Source organism: Rhinatrema bivittatum, unplaced genomic scaffold, assembly GCF_901001135.1.
Source record: "Rhinatrema bivittatum unplaced genomic scaffold, aRhiBiv1.1, whole genome shotgun sequence".
Lineage (NCBI taxonomy): Eukaryota > Metazoa > Chordata > Amphibia > Gymnophiona > Rhinatrematidae > Rhinatrema > Rhinatrema bivittatum.
In genome coordinates this window covers 551120-574753 of record NW_021820378.1, presented here as the reverse complement: position 1 = coordinate 574753, position 23634 = coordinate 551120, and the positions used below count along the sequence as shown (strand labels likewise).

The 23634-nt window shown below is 50.9% G+C and overlaps 1 protein-coding gene across 1 annotated transcript in view; it reads right to left on the bottom strand.

Annotated features, from left to right (window-relative positions):
* Nucleotides 1–23634, bottom strand: part of LOC115081577 (zinc finger protein 850-like) — a 121830-nt gene that overhangs the window by 9335 nt on the left and 88861 nt on the right. The window lies entirely within an intron of this gene.

Here is a 23634-nt window from a genome sequence, read left to right as displayed (position 1 = left end):
CTACACGCTAGGAAAATAAGATTTTTCATAATTGACGAGAAATCCTAGCGAAATTAGAATGTGTAGAGTTAATTCGAGGGACGACCGAGCAGCTTGCTGAGTTGAAGCCCTGATTAACCAGTTATCCAGATAGGGGTAGACATGAACACCTTGGTTTCTGAGGAAAGCTGCTACAACCCCAAAACATTTGGTGAAGACTCGTGGTGCAGACGCTAGGCCGAACAGAAGCACTTGATATTGATAGTGCTTGGGGCCTACTAAAAACCTGAGATACTTCCGATGAGCTGGAGCTATCGCAATGTGGGTGTATGCGTCCTGGAGGTCCAGAGAGAAGAGCCAGTCTCCTCTTTGTAGAAAGGGTAGAAGCGATCCCAAGGTTACCATCTTGAACTTTTCCCGCTGGAGGTACTTGTTGAGAGCACGTAGGTCCAGAATTGGACGAACACCCCCCGATTTTTGGGGGATCAGAAAGTACCGGAAATAGAATCCTAGGCCTTGCTGTGAGTGCGGAAATGGTTCTATTGCCCTTGACTAGAGAAGGAGGGAAACCTCTTGATCCAGAAGAATAGAATTGTCGGACGTTCTCCACGTCTGCAGAGGCCGGTGGCAGGGCGAGGAAGTTTAGAAGGTAACCTTGAGCAACGATTGTCAATACCCATTGGTCGGATGTAATTGAAGTCCACAGGAGACGGAGGGCTCTGGGGATACACCGGGCTGCTTCATTCTTACAGCATCAGTGATAAGCTGCCAATTTCTTATCAGGGGATTCACCCCAGCTCTGTCTGCCTCAATCTCGCCCTTCCTATTCCCTACACAAGAGAAGGGGGGAAATCCAGGGCTGTGTGCACATTTACTGTGAGGCATTGACCCAATGACATTTAGTAAAACATCCTCTGTGTATACTAGAAATGCAGATAATGCAATCCTTACCTAGACCTAGGGAGCTCAGGGTCTCATAATTCTCCTTCATCACCTCCCTGTAAAGCTCCTTCTGCTCTTCATCTAAATACCCCCACTCGTCCTGGGAGAAAGAGACAGCGATGTCCTCAAAGGTCACCGGCACCTGAAACACAAACCAGAAACACTCAGCGACACGGGGAGGGGCTCAGCTGGCTTTAGTCCCAATACATTTTATCATGAAAGAGGGGACACCAGGACCCCTCATCCCCAGGAACTGCCAGACTTGTTCCCCTGGACTCAGTTTCCTTTCTGGACCTTGGGGGTTTACAAGTCTAATCCCAGAGACAGAGAATATCAATCGTCTCTGCCTGGATAAATCTAAATAATAAAACCCAAGATCTAACAGAGCATTATCCAGAACATCAGGAATATCTGATTCTGTCACATCAGGAGGGCTCACTGTGCTCTCATCCTCCTGGTTTGCTCAGTCCCTAACCTTGGGTCATCTTTGATGCCTCTCCCTCCTTCTGAACATCCAAAACACTGCTAAAGTGAGTCAGTTCCTCCTCTATAACACTGCTAAAATCTATCCCTTCCTCTCTGAGCCTACAACCAAAACACTCCTCCCCTCTCTTATCACCTCATAAGAACATGCCATACTGGGTCAGACCAAAGGTCCATCAAGCCCAGCATCCTGTTTCCAACAGTGGCCAATCCAGGCCATAAGAACCTGGCAAGTACCCAAAAACTAAGTCTATTCCATGTTACTGTTGCTAGTAATAGCAGTGACTGTTTTCTTTTGTAATTTAAAGATTTATTAACAGTGGCAAGTATACAAACCAAAAACAGAATATCAAGGATACAGTCCAGAACATTATCATAAGGCAAAGGAAAACAAAAGATATCAGAATGCACCTGTAAAATTAGTGTCATAATGGAGCTATATGTACTATACAAGTCCCACTGTATTTTCCTTCCCTAATCCCCCCCCCTCCCCATAGGTACTTCAAGGGAAGAAGTTGATAAATTAGAAGAAAATCACAAGCAACCACCCAAGTAAAAAACTACTCTACATTGACAACCTCCGAGCATATCAGAGAGAAGCAGTAGATTGAGTGGCTTTCCATCTAGTATATGACTGCCATGTTTTGTCAAATTTAGGCTTGGTGTTCTGTCGAAGAGCCGTAATTTTAGTCAATAAATATATTTTTTCTACTTGTTGTTGTATTTCTGCTTTAGTTGGGGTCTGGGGATCCTTCCACGCCCTGGCTATTGCCATGCGTGTGGCCAATATGACATAATGGGCCAGCCGATTGTGATCATCAGGCAAACCCAGAATCCTAAGCCCAAGTAACGCCTGAGCGGGGCCGAAAACTGGGAAGCCCGGCAACATCTCCCCCAACCAATGACGAATAACCCCCCACAAGGTCTGTAAGAGGGGACAATCCCACCACATATGCATGAAAGAGCCCACAGACCCACATCGCCTCCAACAGTATTCAGGAACCCGAGGCATAAATTTGTGTAACCGTTGAGGATACATGTACCATCTATACATAATCTTATAAGCATTTTCGATCAGGGAAGTAGCTATAAAACCTTTCCCGCGGCCTTGGAAAATCGTTTTCCACTGTGGAATAGAGATATCCATACCCAAGTCCCTTTCCCATGCCAGTTGAAAGCTCGCTTTAGTCTTAACCTCCCTCGCCAGTAGTTGATAAATTCCCGATAACAGCTGACTAGAAGTGTCAGCTTTTTTACATAATTTTTCAAAAGAAGAGGGACCTAGTGCCAAATGTGTCCCTAACTGAGTAGTTCTCGCAAAGTGAGCGAGTTGCATATAGGGAAAGTAGTCTGAAGCGTATAAATTATATTGGTGTTGTAAATCAGGAAAGGATTTAATCCCAGTCGAGCCCCATATATGACCCCATTCCAAAATTCCCTTCTTCTTCCAAAGAAGGAGAGCCGGATTATCCCGTCCTGGACAAAAGTCCTTATGGTCATATAGACTGGAACTAGCATGATACTCTCTCCTCTCAACAAGTCGGTCGCTATGCTGGTGCCATAACGCCAGAGTGACCAAAACAGAAGGAGACAAAGCGGTTCCCGGATCCACTATCCAAGTCCTCTTGGGTTGCCAGATAAGAGACCGCAAAGGAGTACCCCCCAGTAGTTCCTGATTAATTTGTATCCATTGTTTGGGGTTCCTACCCTTATGCCAGTCAACCACTTTTTTGAAATGAGCTGCCCAATAATATCGGGCAAGTTCCGGAACACCGAGCCCCCCCTGCGCCTTAGGCCGAAACAGGACACTCCGGGCCACCCTCGGCCTCCGCCCAGCCCATATGAAATTCATACATTTCCTTTGCCAGAGTTTAAGTTGAGGGGTAGGCACAGAGATGGGAAGAGTCTGAAAGAGATACAACAATTTTGGTAATAAGGACATCTTGAACACCGCCATCCTCCCCATCCAGGAGATGTGATACCTGCTCCACTCTTCCATTTCCCCAACCAATTTTTTCCATAAAGACCCATAATTAAGAGTGAAAAGATCATGAGACGCACTCAATTGTACTCCCAAATATTTGATATGGGAAGAGGCCCAACGAAAGGGAAACAAGCCCTTCAAATGTACTACACTCTGGGGGGTGAGATTGATGTTCAATATCTCCGATTTCTCCCAGTTAACCCGGAAACCCGAAACCCTACTAAAGGCCTCCATCTCCGACATCAACTGAGTGAGTGATAGTTCGGGCTTGGTGAGGGTAAGTAAAATATCGTCAGCATAAAGGGATAGTTTAGATGAGATTCTGCCCATCGTGAGCCCTTGTATATTCTCCTGCCCCCTAATTTTAATGGCAAAGGGCTCCAAAAACAATGCAAAAAGCAAGGGAGAGAGCGGGCATCCCTGCCTGGTTCCTCTACCAACTGTAAAATTGGGAGAGTAACCACCATTGATCTTTAAACAAGCCTGGGGGCCATTATATAATTGCCTTAACCAGTGTAGGAAAGAGGCACCAAAGCCCATGCCCTCCAAAGTGCAAAATAGATATGGCCAATGGACCATATCAAACGCCTTTTCGGCATCTAGGGAGAGGGCTATGGTGGGGACCTTATACCGCTTTGCAAACCAAATGCTGTCAAAAATCTTATGCACATTATCCGCAGTTGTCCGTCCCGGGATAAATCCCGATTGGTCTGTATGAACAAGCTGTGAAATGAAGCAATTTAACCGTGTGGCCAAAATTTTTGCCAGGAGCTTTACGTCTATATTAAGGAGAGAAATAGGCCGGTACGACCCACAGAGTGAGGGATCTCTCCCAGGCTTCAATAATATGGTGATCCCGGCCGTATTGGTCTGGGGAGATAAAGCAGAACCCCCTCTCAGAGAGTTGAAAAAAACAAGAAGAATGGGTGCCAGTATCGTGGCAAACTTCTTATAAAATCTAGGCGTAAAGCCGTCTAGCCCCAGGGACTTATCCGCTTTTAGAGTGTTGATAGCTTCCGTAACTTCCAACAAAGTAATTTCTTTATCCAGAAATTGCCGTTGAACAGCTGTGAGCTCAGGTAATGGGACATCTGTTAAGTACTGAGAAATAGCCTCAACCGAAACCTGGGAGTCCATGCTATACAATTGAGCATAGAATTGAAGGAATCGCTGTCTAATCTTGGAATTATCGGTCAACAATACTCCATCCGCTCCCTTAATTTTTTGGATAGTAGCCTGGGCTTGTTTACGTTTCAGCGTTTGGGCCAAATACTTCCCCGCTTTATTCCCCCCCTCGAAGAACCGCTGTCTCGCCAAGGTTAACTGGTGGGCAATCCTGGCAGAATCCAATTGCGCTATCTTTACTTTGGTCTCTTGGATTGCCTGCGAAGTCTGAAGATCAGTGGGGTCGCCCATGTGAGAGTGCTCTAAGCCCGTAAGATGCAATAACAACCCCTGCCGTTCCCCCTCAGTTTGTTTTTTAACAAAAGTGGCTCGGGAAATAAACGAGCCCCGTAAAACACATTTCAGACACTCCCAGAGAATCCCTGGATCCATCCCCTCAGTATCATTAGTGTGCATATAGTCCTGAATATCCCTAGCAATCTGACGTTGGAATTCACTATCTTCCAATAAGGAATCATTCAAGCGCCAGAAACGTTGCCCTTGATCATAATTCGTAAGTTGTAGGGTGAACCAAATGGGAGAATGATCCGACCAGACGATCGGCTCAATATCCACAGTCTGTACCTTATTTACTCGCAGCCTATCCACCAAAAACATATCTAAGCGTGAGTAACTATTATGAGGGTGCGAGTAGAATGAATAGCAACGAGACTTGGGATACCTAGAACGCCAAATATTGATCCCAGAAACCAGGGATTGGAGGCGTTTCAGAGCTTTCCGAACTGAAATGGAGTCAGCACTACGCCCCGTGGAATTGTCCAATACCGGGTTCATGGTCGTATTAAAATCACCACCTAGGATTACACTCCCTTCTGCTTTAGTGGCTAGAATATCATACAGGTGAGAGTAGAAAACTTCCTTGTGAGAAGTTGGGCCATAGATTGAAACAAGGGAGTACAACTCAGACCCCACTCTAATATTCAAAAGTAAATAGCGCCCCTGAGCGTCGGCATAAGTAGTCAGTAGCTCATAGTGTAAATCCTTTTTAAGAAGGATCCCCACCCCGGCATATTTATTGTCTTTAGTGGCCGCCGCCCAGTATTGATTCGGATATTGGGCATTTTTTAATAAGGCCTCATACCGTTTTCTGAGGTGCGTCTCCTGCAGATAGATCACATCAGCCTGTAGACGACCCATTTCCTGAAAGAGAAGCTTACGCTTCCGCCCAGAATTTAGGCCCTTGACATTCAGAGAAACAAATTTAAGAGTAGCCATGATAAAGATAGAGGTCCACCATACCTCGCTGGAAGCACCAGGGGAACCCAGAGATGTCCGGTCCTATCAGAAGTAGTGAACCCGCTCTTATAAGCAGACCAGGACATCCCCCCCCTGAGCAAAAGAATCCAAGGCAGACATAGTAAATGGCATACCACCTAATCCCCAGGTCGAAACCCACGCAATACCTATGAAGAAATTGAAACCCCCCCTCCCTCCCCCGCCCCCTTTGAGTCACCTGGGAAGGATACAATCGTTCCCAGCATCTACTGGAGGAAGTACCCATCCTGAAGCGAGAGGGACGCCCCCCTCCCCTGAAATAGCATAAAAAACTATTGCTTTCGCGGCTACATAGCTTGATCAGATATTAAGATGCAAAATTATGAAACCCAAACAACTGATAAGAACCACTGCGTGTAAAACTGTAACCAACATAGTAATAACGCAGAAATGCCCATTAGGAGCCATGACCATGGCAAGGCAACCTGAAAAAGGAAAGGTTAGACAGAGAGTCACATAAGTCATGGTGGTACGTCTTCCACCCGAACATCACTGGGGTTTCTTCTGAGGCGTTTACCCCCCTTGGGGACCCGCTGCCATCTAGGTGGATCCGTGCGGCGACTCTTAGGAACCTTGGGGTCCGAAGTGGGCACCTCCACAGACAAACCCGCCTCCTTCGCCGCCTGTACGCCATCCTCAAAAGTGTGAGCCTTGTAAGACTTCCCCTCCACCTGGAACCATATACCAAATGGAAAGAGCCATCTGTATCGAACTTTCGCCGCGGTGAGGGCCGTGGTGATGGGCTTAAACGCAAAGCGCTTCCGCAGGGTGGTGGCAGCCAGGTCTGCATACACTGCGATATCATGATCTTCCCACCGCCAGATGCGTTGTCGGCGCGCCGCAGCCGCAAGTTTATCCTTATACAGAAATGAGTGGAAGCAAACAATGATGTCTCTGGGGGTATTACCAACCCTAGGCCCCAACGACCTGTGGGCTCTCTCAATCTGAGTGCTATAAGCTGGCTCTCCACCTTCAGGAGCCTGCTCCCCCAGGATCATAGCGCTGATCCGTTGGATGACTGAGGTACAGTCCTGGAAAGCCTCACCCTCTGGCACCCCTTTAAAGCGCAAATTACAGCGTCGATTTCTATTTTCAATATCTTCGAGCTTGTCAGCAAGCTCAGTCTGTCGGGCCTGCAAGGTGGATAAATCTTTTTGCTGTGCAGCCCAACGCTCATCGTGCTTGTCCAGTCGCGTGTCCGCCTCCGCCAGCTGGCGTGCCATGTTAGCATGCTCCTCCCTCATCTCCTGCAGGGTAAGTGCGAGTTCAGCTTGAAAAGATTTGATGTCTGTACGGAGCTCCGTGAACCACGAGCGCATTTCCGCTCGAAGCGAAGAGTCCTCCTTTAGATCGGGCAGGATGCACGCCAGCTCCTCCGACAGCCTCTGCCCCGTGTCCGCCGCCATTTTGTGCGCCTCAGCCCCCGCCGCTTCCCCGGGCTTATGATAGGAAAATTGTTGTAGATCGGGGGAGGATTTTTTCGCCGCCATGTAGCCCCCGTATTCCGCTGCCAAATGGACACAGTGGTTGGAAAAAGCGCCGCGAGAAACGCAAAAGCTATGCCGAAAAACACCGACGGGTGAGGAGCCCCGTTCTCAAGCGTCCAGCATGGGAAGTGACGTCACTTCCTCAGCAGTGACTATTTTCTAAGTCAACTTAATTAATAGCAGGTAAAGAACTTCTCCTCCAAGAACTTATCCAATCCTTTTTTAAATACATACAGCTATACTAACCTAGCCTCACTAACCACATCCTCTGGCAACAAATTCCAGAGTTTAATTGTGCGTTGGGTGAAAAAGAACTTTCTCCGATTAGTTTTAAATGTGCCACATGCTAACTTCATGGAGTGCCCCCTAGTCTTTCTAATACCTGAAAGAGTAAATAACCGATTCACATCTACCCGTTCTAGACCTCTCATGATTTTAAACACCTCTATCATATCCCCCCTCAGCCATCTCTTCTCAAAGCTGAAAAGTCCTAACCTCTTTAGTCTTTCCTCATAGGGGAGCTGTTCCATTCCCCCTTATCATTTTGGTCGCCCTTCTCTGTACCTTCTCCATCGCAATTATATCTTTTTTGAGATGTGGTGACCAGAATTGTACACAGTATTCAAGGTGTGGTCTTATCATGGAGTGATACAGAGGCATTATGACATTTTCCGTTTTATTCACCATTCCCTTTCTAATAATTCCCAACATTCTGCTTGCTTTTTTGACTGCCGCAGCACACTGAACCGACAATTTCAATGTGTTATCCACTATGATGCCTAGATCTCTTTCTTGGGTTGTAGCACCTAATATGGAATCTAACATTGTGTCTTCTGTAACTTGCTCTTTGCTAGCCTGCTGAATCGTTTTTCTCCCCTGCAATCTCTTCAACATTCAGCTGCATGACCTCTCTGTCTTTAACCTCGCTATGATGATGTAACCCCCTCTTCTCAGGTCACTACATTGGCTCTCTGTCCTCTTCCACCTACAGTTCAAGCTTCTCTCCCTCCCCTACAAATGCACTCACTCTGCAGCTCCTCATTTTCTTTTTCTTTTCCTTCCTCGTCAATGCCATTCACCAGGCAAGTTGCCTTCTCTGTCTCTTTCTCCACCACTGCCACTTTTCAGTTCTGTGCTTTCCACCTTGCTTTGCCGAGTGCCTGGAAGAGACTTCCTGAGTCCATGTGTCTTGCTTCCTCTCTGGCCATATTCAAATCCAGTTTAAAAACTCGCCTTCTTGGGGGCGGATCCAAGATGGCCGCTCGATAGACTCGCTCGGCGTAGGATCCCTTGAGCGTGTTTACTTTGAGTCTCTTTTCTTGCTGCATTTTACCTGCAATGGGGAGAAAACGCAAACCAAGGACTGAACCTCACCCTGCGGTTCCTCCGACGTTGCCTTTCTCCGGCCCGATGGACGCCCATGTGGTGCGCAGCGACACGAGGTCAGGGCTTCAGCCGCTGGAGAGTGGGGAAGGGGAATTCGAGCTCCCCTCTCTCCCTGGCTCAATATCGCCACTCTGCCCCGCCAGGGGAACGCCACTGGATGACCCTGCTGCAATAAGAGGTGCCCCGGAAATAAAGAAAAACGCCGCCAGACCAAAGTGCCAGAGGGCGGGGCTCTGCAGGGTTCACCGGGGCAGCGACAGCGGCAGGGAGCCCAGAATTATCACCAGGGCAAACCGGTGTGGGAAGAGAGGCGTTGCTGGAGGAGCCTGCTGGTGCTGTAGGAGAATCTCCCGTGTTGAGAATACCTTCCATGGTAAGACCTGCAGTTTTCTCCCCTGAGACTACATGGGAAAGCATAGTGGAGATGAGAATTTCTATTCTGCAGCAGTTACTTCCAGTAAATACTAAAATTAAAGAGGTGGAAGATAAAATAAAAGTGTTGTCTAATACAACTGTAGAACTGGAAAAACAAGTGTCTGTTATCAGAACTCAAGTTAATGGAATCCAGCAGGTCCAGTCAGCAATGACTGGAGAAAGAAACAACCTGTCTTTGAAAATCGAAAATTGGTCAAAAATAGAAATTTGAGATGTATACATTTTCCTCAAATACCAATAATTCTCCCTAAGGAGTTGTTCAGGAGATATCTTATGGAAACGCTTCAGGTTACTGAGAATTTATGTTGAAACGTTTTTATTAAATGTTCCAAAACCATAACCATACATCAATACTGCGAGGTGGGTACACTGACACCTCACAGTGCTAACAATACAACATAAGAAGAAGCAGCAAGAATGCCCCCCCCCCGCCCAACCCCCCCCCCCCCCCCCCGTAGTGAGTGTTCAAATTAATAAACCATTCAGTATCAGCCAATCATCTTATACTAGTTTCAAGTAACTTTGTCCGGTGCACCAGTCAGTCTCCTCCGCAATTAAGCATTGAGGACCAAACTACGGGCTTTGTGTGTCAGCGACTGTATATACAACTCCCACCTCGCGAGGAATCGACGACTATTCTGTGGGGAGGAACGGGACACCATCTTTTCCATAAGCATCATCTGATGAAGGCCGTTCCTCCACGCCCAAAAAGAGGGGGGCTCCAAGGACCTCCACTGTAGAAGAATCATTTTTATCCCCACCAAGCAGGCCTTGCGCAGGAGCATGCGAGCGCCAGAATCACGGATACGTATTGGGGAGATGCATCCAAAAAGTAACCACAGTGGGGAGATAGGGAATGCCTTGTCTATTAATTCAGCCATATAATCCGCAATCCGCCGCCAAAAACGAAAAATCGGCGGGCAGGACCAAAAGGCATGGGACAAGGTTCCCGGGCCCCAGCCACATCGGGGACACTGAGCCGTGGATCCCGGTATAAAATGTGAGGCCGCATGCGGGGATAGATAGGCTCGTGTAAAAAACTTAAACTGCATCTCCCGATAATACATGTTATCCGTTGTTTTAGTTATACGCTTAAAACAGCTACGCAAGATAGAGGCCGTCACCTTGAAGTCCCCATCCCCATTCCAGCGGGCCTCCAAAACTGTACAGTGATCTGATTCCAGACTCCTGCGCAACGATTTATAATACCAGGATATGGAAGGAGCCCCTTTGTCGGTAAACCGAAACAGTTGGTCTAGGGTAAGAAATACCAAGGGACTTCGACTGTCTGCCGGCAACGACTGTATATAATGGCGTATCTGGAGATAAGGAAAGGTGTGCGTGTGGCCAAACCCATAGGTTGTCATGAACTCTCGAAAAGGGAGTGGGGCCCCCTCCATCGCTCCAGGCGCAAACAAAAGTACGCTGGATTTTAGTAGATACGCGCGTAGTCGCGCGTATCGGCTAAAATCCTGGATCGGCGCGCGCAAGGCTATCGATTTCGTATAGCCTGCGCGCGCCGAGCCGCGCAGCCTACCCCCGTTCCCTCCTAGGCCGCTCCGAAATCGGAGCGGCCTAGGAGGGAACTTTCCTTTGCCCTCCCCTCACCTTCCCCTCCCTTCCCCTACCTAACCCACCCGCCCGGCCCTGTCTAAACCCCCATCCTACCTTTGTCGGGGGATTTACGCCTCCCAGAGGGAGGCGTAAATCCCCGCGCGCCAGCGGGCCTCCTGCGCGCCGGGCCGCGACCTGGGGGCGGGTACGGAGGGCGCGGCCACGCCCCCGGGCCGTAGCCACGCCCCCGTACCCGCCCCCAAAACGCTGCCGACACGCCCCCGCAACGCCGCGCGCTCCGGCCCCGCCCCCCGACACGCCTCCCGACACGCCCACTCCGAAAACCCCGGGACTTACGCGAGTCCCGGGGTTCTGCGCGCGCCGGTGAGCCTATGTAAAATAGGCTCACCGGCGCGCAGGGCCCTGCTCGCGTAAATCCGCCCGGTTTTGGGCGGATTTACGCGAGCAGGGCTCTGAAAATCCGCCCCACTGTGTCCGTATCTTTAATAATTTTAATAGTCTGCGCCACGTCTGTCGCATAGGGCGGACGAACACTGTTTGAGTAAGAAAAGACGGGAGAGGTGCCACACTGGACTGCACCACATAGGACGGTGCCATCGGGTTCATAACTGCTCTATCGGCCCCGAGTGGGGTGTAGTCCGTCCTGCACAACAGCCAGTCTCTAATAAGTCGGAGATTACTGGCTAGATTATACGTCCCCAAGTCCGGTAATCCCAGGCCCCCGTGGCTCCAATGGGCTTGTAACCAAGCCAACGGCACCCTTGGTTTCCCCCCCCCCCCCCTCCAGAGAAAGCGCCGAATGGCCCCTTCGAGCTTCTTAACATCAGTCCTCCTCAATAGTAAAGGCAGATTTTGGAATACGTAAAGGCATCTAGGTAAGATTGTCATTTTAAACAGATTGACCCTGCCGCTAAGCGAAAGTGGTAACCCCCTCCATCCAGCCAAGCCGTCAATCGTGCTACGCACGAGATATGGGATGTTGGCACGATAGAGTAGTTCCGGATCCACCGGAATGTGCACCCCCAAATAGCGCAAGTCGTCTGTGGCCCATTGCAACGGGAAGTCCTCCGGCCACGTCTCCCGAAGTGTGGATGGGTATGCTAAGACTTGGGATTTGGACTCATTTAGTTTGAAGCCTGAAAATACCCCAAAAGCCCAGATCACCCTCAACAGTGCTGACAGGGAAGCCTGAGGCGACGTAATGAAGACCATCAAATCGTCAGCAAATGCTACACTTTTAAAAATCTCCCTATCCATACGCACACCCCTAATCTCCCGAGTTTGTTGAATAGCTAGGAGCAGGGGCTCTAATTGTAAAATAAATAATAGTGGTGACAAAGGGCAACCCTGCCTCGTACCTCTAGTCAACCCAAAAGGCTCAGACTGCGCTCTGTTCGCCCAAATCATCGCCTTAGGGTCCATGTAAAGGAGTTGCAGCGCCCGCAAGTAAAACCCCTCAAATCCCATACGGGTCAACAGGCCGAAGAGATAACTCCATTCGACCCTGTCAAACGCCTTCTCAGCGTCAAAACTGATTGTTAAATAAGGCGTATTCATTTGGCGACACATAATCATGGCTGCGAGGACCTTGCGTATATTGGCTAATGCGTGGCATCGTCGGACAAACCCTACCTGATGTCCCCCTACTAGTGAAGGTATAACTACCGCCAGCCTATCTGCCAGCAGTTTAGCTAATAGCTTAACATCAGCGTTCAGCAGGGATATCGGGCGGTAGGATCCCGGTGATTGGGGGTCCCTTCCTCCCTTCGGGATGAGGGTAATCTGGGCCAGGTTTCCATGGGCGGGAAACGTGCCTTGTTCAATCATAGCCGTATAACCTGCTGCTAGAGGACCCACTACATGATCTACCAAAGTCTTAAAGAATTCGGAGGTGTAGCCATCTGGGCCTGGCGCCTTAAATGGTTTAGCCTGTTGGATAGCTGTCCTGACCTCCGCCTCTGAGATAGGGCGATTCAACCATTCCCTCTGCTCCTTCGTCAGACCCGGAATCGGCAGCTTTTCACAGAATGCCTCATAGGCCTCTGCATGATCCCCCCCTGAGGTACACAACTTAGCATAGAACTCCCTAAATGTGCGTAAAATGGAAGGGGTGTCCCTAAGGATTGAGTTATCAGAGCCTCTCAACACCGAAATATATCGATTAGGGCGGTGTGAACGAATCAAATTGGACATCAGACGCCCTGTTTTATTGGCGTATTGGTATAGCCGAAATTGGTAATAAAGGAAACTTTTCTTACTCCGGTCATGAATTAAGGAGTTCAAAGCTGCTTGAGTGGACCGATATTCATCCCGGGACTGGTCACTAGGGCAGGCGCTTAACCGCACTCGAGCCTGGCGTAGCCTGACCGTTAAAGCTAAGATTTGTTTGTTGATCATTTTATTCCTATGGGCTGTGTAAGAGATAATGGCCCCTCTCAGGTTACTGAGAATTTAATTCCACCAATCTCAAAAATCTTCTTTTTGCCAAAGTTAAAAAAAAAAAAAAAAAGGGAGGAACAAAGTGAAGGAATAACAACCTTGATACCAGTTCGAGAACAAAACCGCATATTTCAGCCCTTTTGGAGACTTCGGATACTGAAGTGCCAGTTCCTGCAACGTCGATAGTGACTTTAGCCCTTGAACTGGATAAAGACTGGTTAATGAGACTGTGCTTTAGGCATAGAAAGGATTGTTTCTTGGGATGTAAAGTCAGAGCATTCCCAGATGTTGTTGCGCCCGTCGGCCGCAGACGGCTGCACCCTTTCTATCTCACCTTTTTCTCCGCTCTCTCTTCTCTTCTGGGAAAGATGGCTACCTCTGCTTCAGTACGCCGACCCCTCCGGCACCCCCGGACCGGCATGGGCGATTGCGTTCGCCATGTTCTCCCTGAGGCCTCCTAGGGTGCGTGCTGCTGCCCCTTCCTTTGAAGACGTCATGGCGGGAACCTCGGGTGCATCCCCACCGCATGACGTCACTACCTCCGGGTACTTAGCCTCCGACTTCCAACACTGCTACGAGTTAGCAAGGATTCCGGTCCTGCTATTGCGACCTCCATGGAAACGCTCTCTCAGCGTACCTACTCCAGCAAACCCTCCGGGGTTACTCTTGCTTCAGGATGCTCTGGGTACCCGCTCCTCGGGGGCCTTCTGCTCCTGCCTACCCTTCGGGGTTATCTAGCTTCAAGAAGACTCTTGGAACTCCCGCTCAACGGGGGTTCTACTCTTCTGTTTCTCTCCAGGTACCTGCTCAGAAGGATGCCCAGGTACTCGCTCCTCGAGGGCCTTACCCGCTCCTGTCTACCTTCCTGGTACTTGCACTATGAACTCCAGCACTGGCGTTGGCCTGCCTCGCTACCTTCTATTTGTGGAAGCTTCATCCTCGGCAGCATTGCTGGCCTTGTGAGCACCTCTACCTTCAGTCTCTCTACTTGCCTCACCACCACAGATTCTCGGCGTACTCCGCTCTGCGGATTTCTACCGGATCTGTCAACACTTCTTCACTTCAAGGAAGGGTTATTGGCGTACTTCGCTCCACGGACCACTACCGGACCCTCCATTACCAGCATCGGGGAGACCTACCCTGCACAGCCTGAACTACATCTTCTGAGACTACTCTGTGGCCAGGGGGAGAACTGCCGCTCTCCACAAACCATTCTACTGCTGTACAATAAAGCTTCTCATCACTTGTGTTGCTTATTAGAGCCTAGCCTATTGCTGTGTTTCCCCATGGGACCCCTCCCCGTGGCAGAAGTCATCGACACAGCAACCAGGAATCCACAAACACAACAGACGTCTCACGTGAGACTCAAAAAAGGAGGAAGGTGCATGGTAAAATATAACAATAACACGGATGTATTTTTTGACCCACCACAATTAGCACAGTTCTTAATAGGGAAATCTCCTGTGATACCAGTAGTGTCCAGTCCAAATACACCGAGTCCCCCATAGATGGAACAGGCCGCTGTTGTTCTATTGAGGAATTTCTTTCTTTAAAACATTTTTTCCTTCGGTTGGGAAAGTTTCGGCCCCCCTTATATGAGGACTTTATATTAGAGAAAGGAATAAGGAATTGATTGGAGAATTACTTGTGAGAAAATGTATCCTAGTCTCTGGATTTCTGTATCAAGATAAATCTTGTAAATGTTGAAAACATATAAATAAAAAATTAAAATTAAAAAACTTGCCTTCTTGATGCTGCTTTTAAATCCTAAATTCTCTCTAAAACGCTTCAATATTCTTGTTTGTCCTGCATGTTTGCCTTGATTAGACTGTAAGCTCCCTGAGCAGGGACCACACAGGAGACTGTGTGTGTCTATCAGTGCTGTGTATACCTAGTAGTGCTTTAAAACATCATAAATAGTAGCAGTAGTGCTAAATCCTAACATATAGTTAGACATTTCAATGTCTGATTGCACATCGCTTTAAGATGTTTTTTCAAATTAAGAGACGATCAAAATACAATCAATCAAATAAATAGCAGGGCAGGAAAAGTTTGGTGTCCTAGCCAGTAACATTGCTCCCATTTCTAGTTATTTCCATGTTCACATGCCGGTTGATTAAGTGATGTATCCCATTTCAATAGAGCCTACAATCTAATCAAGACAAAGAGACAGGGCAAAAAACAATTGGGGAATTTCATTTATTAACAAAATAGTTAAAATGAATGAGGCTGTAGAAGAGGAAGTGACGTCATCGGGCTTGATGGCTGCCTGAGCCACGAGCTCCGCAGCTAATTTTCTACAAAAATCAAAAACAGGAGCAAGAAAGAAATGGAGAAATTACTTACCTGATAATTTCGTTTTCCTTAATGTAGAGAGATGGACTCAAGACCAATGGATATAGTGTGCTCCTGATAGCAGTAGGAGACTGAGTCAGATTTCAATCTGACGTCAGCACTACTACATATACCCCTGCAGGAAACTCTGCTCTTCAGTATTCTCTTTGAAAAGCAATTGTGGATATATGTATGTCTGAATAACTTGATTAACATGAATAACTTGACTAACGTGATTACATTGAACTAGTTGATGTGGGTTATAACTGGAGACCGCCAGTGCACTCAACCGAGAAACGCAGACTCCCGGTAGCTATGGGTGTCCGAGTGGCTTACCTGTGTTTGTCTTGCTCTTGGGGATTGTCACCCGAGGTTTCCGTGGATTGAGGCAGCTGTGGGCGGCATATTGAGTCCATCTGTCTACACTAAGGAAAATGAAATTATCAGGTAAGTAATTTCTCCATTTCCTAACGTGTAGCAAATGGACTCAGGACCAATGGGATGTACAAAAGCTACTCCCGAACCGGGTGGGAGGCTGCCCGTGGCCCACTTAGTACTGCCCTTGCGAATGCTGTGTCCTCCCGAGCCTGAACATCCAGGCGGTAGAACCTAGAGAAGGTGTGAATGGAGGACCATGTTGCCACCCGACAGATCTCGGTGGGTGACAGCATCTTGATTTCTGCCCAGGACACTGCCTGGGCTCTAGTGGAATGGGCCTTGACTCATAGAGGTGGAGGCTTGCCTGCCTCTATTTAGGCCACCTTGATGACTTCTTTGATCCAGCAAGCTGTGGTTGCCCGTGAGGCCGCTTCTCCTTGTTTCTTCCCGATGTGCAGGACAAACAGGTGGTCCATTTTTCGTACGGATTCCAACCTTTCCAGGTATCGGACTAGGAGTATGCTAACGTTAAGATGGCGAAGGCGGCGAGATTCTTCCGAGTCCTTATGCTCGTCTGGTGATGGCAGAGAGATGGTTTGGTTTAGATGAAAGACAGCAAGAGGAAATGTGGAAAAAAGGATTCGCACTCACAAAGCGGGGAGTAGCTGGCTTGTTACGGCGGTTACTACTCCAAACCAAATAAGCCTGATTCTTCACTTTCAATGCATATCCAGCATAGCTCTCTGCTTCAATGGCAGGGGAGAAGAAAAACTGATACTTCACGCATATCCAGCATAGCTCTCTGCTTCAACGGCAGGGGAGAAGAAAAACTGATACTTCACGCATATCCAGCATAGCTCTCTGCTTCAACGGCAGGGGAGAAGAAAAACTGATACTTCACGCATATCCAGCATAGCTCCCTGCTTCAACGGCAGGGGAGAAGAAAAACTGATATTTCACGCATATCCAGCATAGCTCTCTGCTTCAACGGCAGGGGAGAAGAAAAACTGATACTTCACGCATATCCAGCATAGCTCTCTGCTTCAACGGCAGGGGAGAAGAAAAACTGATACTTCACGCATATCCAGCATAGCTCTCTGCTTCAACGGCAGGGGAGAAGAAAAAAGGATTCGCACTCACAAAGCGGGGAGTAGCTGGCTTGTTACGGCAGTTACCACCCCAAACCAAATAAGCCTGATACTTCACTTTCAATGCATATCCTGCATAGCTCTCTGCTTCAACGGCAGGGGAGAAGTAAAACTGATACTTCACGCATATCCAGCATGGCTCTCTGCTTCAACAGCAGGGGAGAAGAAAAACAACCAATAAGGGCTGAATAACATAGTCTGGGTAAAACAAATAAGCATTGGTGTAGCTTGCTTATTGCGGTGGTTACTACCCCTACTACCCCTAACTAATCAAGCTTGATATTTCACGTGGATGCAGCTCCATCACTGCTCTCTACATTAATGGTGGGGGTGGAAGGAAAATAGAACCAAAGAGCTAAGAGAAACAGATAAGTATGAGAAAAAAATGTGTGAAGCTTGCTGGGCAGACTGGATGGGCCGTTTGGTCTTCTTCTGCCGTCATTTCTATGTTTCTATATGAAAGTGAGAAACCACTTTTGGTATGAAGGAGGGGACCGTGCGTAACTGTATGGAGCCCAGTGTGAACCTGAGGAACGGTTCTCGACAGGATTGAAGCTCGGAGATGCAACGGGCCGAACAGACTGCCACTAGAAATGCAGTCTTCAATGTTAGAAGTCGAAGGGACAGACCGCGGGTGGGTCTGAAGAAGGCTCCTGCTAGGAAGTCTAGGACTAGGTTGAGGTTCCATAGAGGTACCGGCCACTTTAGGGGTAGTCAGATCTGTTTGACCCCTTTCAGGAAGCAGGAAATGTTCGGGTGAGAGAGACTACGCTGCTGCCCTCCACCTTGGCTCTGTAGCAGGCCAACGCGGCCACCTGAACCTTGATGGAGTTGAGAGACAACCCCTTCTCTATGCCGTCCTGTAGGAATTCCAGAATCGTGGTAATTTTGACTGACCTCGGGATGATGTCGCGGTCTTCACACAAGGCTTCGAATACTCTCCATATTCATATATAGGTTAGAGATGTGGAAAACATGCGTGCTTGGAGCAGGGTGTCAATCACAGCCCCCGAGTATCTGCTCTTCTTCAGGCGAGTCCTCTCAATGGCCAGACAGTAAGACAGAATCGAGTTGGGACTTCGTGGAGGATCGGGCCTTGCTGGAGCAGATCCTGTCTCAGGATTTGCAATAATACACACAGACTAACCTGCACAAAGTTACACCTGTTTTATGGAACTCACTAAACAGTAACAATCCTATCTAAGAAAGGAAAATTAGTTCTTACCTGATAATTTTCGTTCCTGTAGTACACGGATCAGTCCAGACACCTGGGTTGTGACTCCGCACCAGCAGGTGGAGACAGAGTAAAACTTGTCGGGCTCCCTACATATAGTAAGGTGCCACCCACAGCCCCTCAGTCGCACGTAATGTCAAAGCCAGATAAAGCCAAAACTAGCTAACTAGAAAAAAACCCCCAAACATGAGGCCAATTCACAACAGCCCCTGAGCTGGAGCCGAAAACCTTCAGAACCATGAACACAACGTGCAAAACTGCAAAACTACAATGGCCAAATAAGCAACCGAGCAGACTCTCTCTCTTTCTTCTGACAAACTACAAGACACAGACGGGCGGGAGTCTGGACTGATCCGTGTACTACAGGAACGAAAATTATCAGGTAAGAACTAATTTTCCTTTCCCTGTACGTACCGGATCAGTCCAGACACCTGGGATGTACCAGAGCCAATTTACCCAGGGTGGGAAGCAGAGAGTCCCGCTCGGAGAACACTCGCCCCAAAACCCTGAGCCTCAGCCGCCTGGACATCAAGCCTGTAATGTCTCGTGAAAGTGTGCAACGATTTCCACGTTGCCGCTCTGCAGATCTCCTGTGTGGCTACACTAGAAACTTCGGCCCAAGACGTGGCCTGCGCCCGTGTCGAATGGGCCCGAAGCTCCCTGGGTGCCAACTTGCCCTGCAGAAGATACGCCGAACCAATCGCCTCCTTGAGCCAACGCGCACTCGTGGCCCGGGAAGCCGCCGATCCTCTACGAGGCCCCGACCAGAGAACAAACAAGTGATCGGAAACCCGGAAAGGATTCGTAACTTCCAGATAACGAAGTAGAATCCTACGGACATCAAGTTTCCTCAGTTCCCTTGATCCTCTGGCCTGAGGATCCATGGCCGAAAACCTGGGAAGATCAACTGACTGATTTAAGTGAAAAGACGACACCACCTTGGGTAAAAAGGAGGGAACAGTCCGCAGTGAGACACCAGTCTCTGTAAAACGCAAAAACGGTTCTCTACAAGAAAGAGCTTGTAACTCCGAGACCCGACGCGCGGACGTAATAGCGACCAAGAACACTGTTTTCAATGTTAAATCCTTCAACGTCGCACGCTTGACCGGTTCAAAAGGCGACCCACAAAGAGCCGAAAGCACGCAGTTTAAGTTCCAGGAGGGACACGGATTCCGGACCGGCGGCCGGAGATGCTTTGCCCCCCGCAGAAACCGCGTCACATCTGGATGGCCCGCCAAGGACACTCCCCGGACCTTTCCTCGAAGGCAGCCAAGGGCTGCCACCTGAACCTTCAGGGTACTCCAGGACAGTCCCTTCGAGAGGCCCTCTTGCAGGAAGGAGAGAATCTCCGGCACCTCCGGCCGAATGGGGTTCACCTCGTGAGCACTACACCAGTCCTCAAAGACCGTCCAGACCCTCATGTAGGTCAAAGACGTGGACTGTTTTCTAGCCCTCAACAACATGGTGACCACTGCCTCGGAGTACCCCTTGGATCTTAGGCGCGCCCTCTCAAAAGCCAAGCCGCGAGACAGAAGTGATCCGCGTCCTCCAAACAGACGGGTCCCTGCCGCAGAATGGTCGCGTCGCCCCGCAAACGGAGCGGAGATTCCACCGCCAGCCGCAGAAGATCCGCGTACCACGGACGTCGTGGCCACTCCGGCGCCACCAATATCACCGCCGCCGGATGTAGCTCGATCCGTCGGAGCACCTTGCCTATCAGAGGCCACGGGGGAAACACATAGAGCAGCATGTCCGTGGGCCAAGGAAGCACGAGTGCATCGACCCCTTCCGCGCCCCGCTCCCTCCGACGGCTGAAGAACCTCGGAGCCTTTGCGTTGTGCGCGGTGGCCATCAGATCCAGACGTGGTTGACCCCATCTGGCACAGATGAGACTATATGCTACCTCCGGGAGCTCCCACTCCCCTGGATCCAGCCGATGCCGGCTGAGGAAGTCCGCTTGTACGTTGTCGACGCCGGCGATGTGTGACGCCGCAATGCTGCTGAGGTGCCGTTCCGCCCAGTCCATCAACTGAGCCGCTTCCTCCGCCACTTGCTGACTCCTTGTCCCGCCTTGGCGGTTGATATAGGCTACCGTGGTGGCGTTGTCCGACAGGACTCGTACCGCCTGGCCCCGTATCCATGGCAGAAAGGCTTGCAACGCCAGTGCCACCGCCTTGGTCTCCAACCGATTGATGGACCACTGCGACTGCTGGGCTGACCACAGGCCCTGCACCGAGCGCCCCCCACAGACCGCTCCCCAACCCGAGAGACTGGCATCTGTCGTGATCACCGTCCAGTTGGGCAGGATCAGAGAAACGCTGCACGTCAGATGGTTGGGGCAGAGCCACCACTGCAGGCTGGCCCTGGCGCGGTCCGTGAGAGGCAGCGGGCGCAGGAACTCCTCCGAGACCGGCCTCCAGCGGGAGAGTAACGCTGATTGTAACGGTCGCAGATGAGCAAAAGCCCAGGGCACCAAGGCGAGTGTCGACGCCATGGAACCCAAGACCATCAGGTAGTCGCGGACCAAAGGGCATCGTAGGGCTAGCAAACGCCTCACCTGTCCCTGGAGCTTGAGGACCCTGTCCTGAGTCAGGGATACCGTGGCCTCCTTGGTGTCGAACAAGGCCCCCAGATATTCCAACCTCTGGGTGGGCTGAAGGTGACTCTTGGCTAGATTGACCACCCAACCAAGCGACCGCAGGAGCTGCAGAACCCTGGCCACCGCTTGCCGACACTCCAACTCTGATTTGGCCCGAATGAGCCAATCGTCCAGGTAAGGATGAACGAAGAGCCCTTCCCGTCGGAGCTGAGCAGCCACCACCACCATAACCTTGGTGAAGGTGCGTGGAGCCGTGGCTAGACCGAAGGGAAGAGCCCTGAACTGGAAATGCTTGCCCAGGATACAAAATCGCAAGTACTGATGATAGGCTGGCTGGATCCCTATGTGGAGATACGCCTCCGTCAGATCCAGGGACGCCAGGAACTCGCCCGGGCGAACCGCCGCCACTACCGAGCGAATTGTTTCCATCTTGAACCGGGGCACACGAAGGCACCGGTTTACTCCCTTTAGATCGAGGATCGGACGGTACGCTCCGTCCTTCTTTGGAACCACGAAATAAATGGAGTACCTTCCCATGCCCCGTTGCGTCGGCGGAACGGTAGTGATGGCGCCCAGCGCCTCCAGACGCTGGAGGGTTGCCCGTACAGCGGCCCTTTTGGCTACGGCCTTGCAGGGGGAGACGAGAAACTTGTCCCAGGGGAGACGTGCAAATTCTAACGCGTAACCGTGTCTTATCACGTCTAACACCCACTGGTCCGAAGTGATTTTGGTCCATTCCTCGTAAAAAAGCTCGAGGCGCGCTCCCACCGGTGGCGCAGCCTCCTGAGCCCTCGCCGAGAAACGAACCAATTGCGTATCATTGGGCCGACTTGGCCCCGGATCCCGCCGAGGATCCACCTGACCTGTTGAATCTCTTCCCCCGAAAGGGCTGGGGCCAGGTCAAAGCTCTGGTAGCGCCTCCTCTGAAGGATTGACCTGCCCCAGCTGACCTCTGCGGCCTCTGGCGACGGTTGTTTCGAAAACGGTTCCGTGCAGAAAAATTTGGTCTAGGACGTGGCCTGTCCTCCGGTAGCTTAAAAGCCTTGTTCTCACTCAGGAACTGCATGATATCATCCAGCTGCTTTCCAAACAGCAACTTCCCCTTAAAGGCAAGGCGCCGAGATGAGCCTTAGACGTACCGTCCGCCGCCCAGTTTCGGAGCCAGAGAAGACGACGCGATGAAACCGCAGACACCATGGCCCGGGCCGAGGTGCGCAGCAGATCGTGCATGGCATCAGCGCTGTAAGCGATTACTGCCTCCAGAAGATCCGCCTGAGCAGCCTCCCCTTCTGAGAGACCCACATTCGCTTGTAAGGTCTGGGCCCAGCGGAGCCCAGCCCGCAACGCAAAATTGTTGCAAATAGCAGCCCTGGCTCCCAGGGCTGACACCTCAAAAACTTTCTTGAGCTGCACCTCCAGCTTCCGATCCTGGACATCCCGCAGCGCCGTAGCGCCGGTGACGGGAATGGTCGACCTTTTGGTGACCGCCGACACAGCGGCATCCACGCGAGGGAGCCGCAGGAGCTCCAAGGCATCCTCCGGCAGAGGATATAGCTTATCCATAGCCTTACTTACCTTGAGGCCCAGCTCCGGGGTGTCCCATTCTCGGAAGAGAATGTCGGACGCAGAAAAATGGAAAGGGAACGCTACCGTAGGACCCGCGAGTCCCAGGAGTACCGGATCCATCTTAGGCCCTTGACGGGTTTCCACCGGCGGGGCCTCCACTCCAATCTCGTCGAGGATCGCTGGAATGAGAGGGGAAAGCTCCTCCCTCTTAAACAGGCGGACGACCTTGGGGTCGTCACCATCCCCCGTCTGCGCGCCCTTGCCTGTGCTGGACCCTGCTCATCGGGCCCCTCAGGCCCTTCCGGCGCCCCCGAGATCGACCGTTCCTCCTCCGAGGAAGTGGATTCTGAATCCGCGTCCTGGGGCGCGCCACGCGCCAGCCGCTTGTCCTTCGGGGGCACAGCCGTGTCTCTAGGGCGGGCAGACCTCTTCCGGGAGCGGGACCGTCCATCCGCATCTCCTGGCACTTTCCCGTGCCTGCGCCGCTCCCTCTGATACATCGCCAATTTTTTTAATAAAAAATTAAAATCCTCCGAAAAGGACTCTTCAGAGTCCGAGCGCCCCTCCCCCGAACCCCAGTCAGCCGCATCGGAGGCACCCCGAGGCGCCCCCGACGCGGCCCGAGGCTGGGGGGAGAGCGGAGGAGGCTGGGAGCCATGTTCCATGGCTCTCCTGGTCGCCTCGTGGACGGTCGACAAAATGGCCGCCGCTCCCGCGCTAAGCGGGAACGGATCCGGCCCCCCCTCCTGCACTGCACCAACGCGCGGCGGCGAACGAGACGCCCGGGTCCGACCCCCCCGATCGCCCCCGGACGGTCCCTCGCCTCTGGCGAGGCAGCCCGAGCACATGCCGTCCCTCGAAACTCGCGTGCGCACAGAGCCGCACGCGCAGCAGGCAGCCCCGACGGGCATTCCGGCCAAGATCGCACGAAAAACGCCGCAGCCCTAAGCAAACAAACCGCCCCCCCCCGAACGAAACGTCGCGCGGGAGAGCGAGAGAGAGCCGGCGCAAAAGTAAAAAACTTTTTTTTTTTTTTTTACTGAGATCGCTGACCAGGGTGCTGAAAAACCTCCGGGCTCCACTGGGGGTGAGTGAACCGGGCTCCCCGGTGTCACCCCCAACGCTGCTGCCAGAGCGGCCGGGTCCTCGACCCCAGCAGCAGCCTCTACCAGGGGAGGATGATCCCCTCAGGATCTGGCAACCCC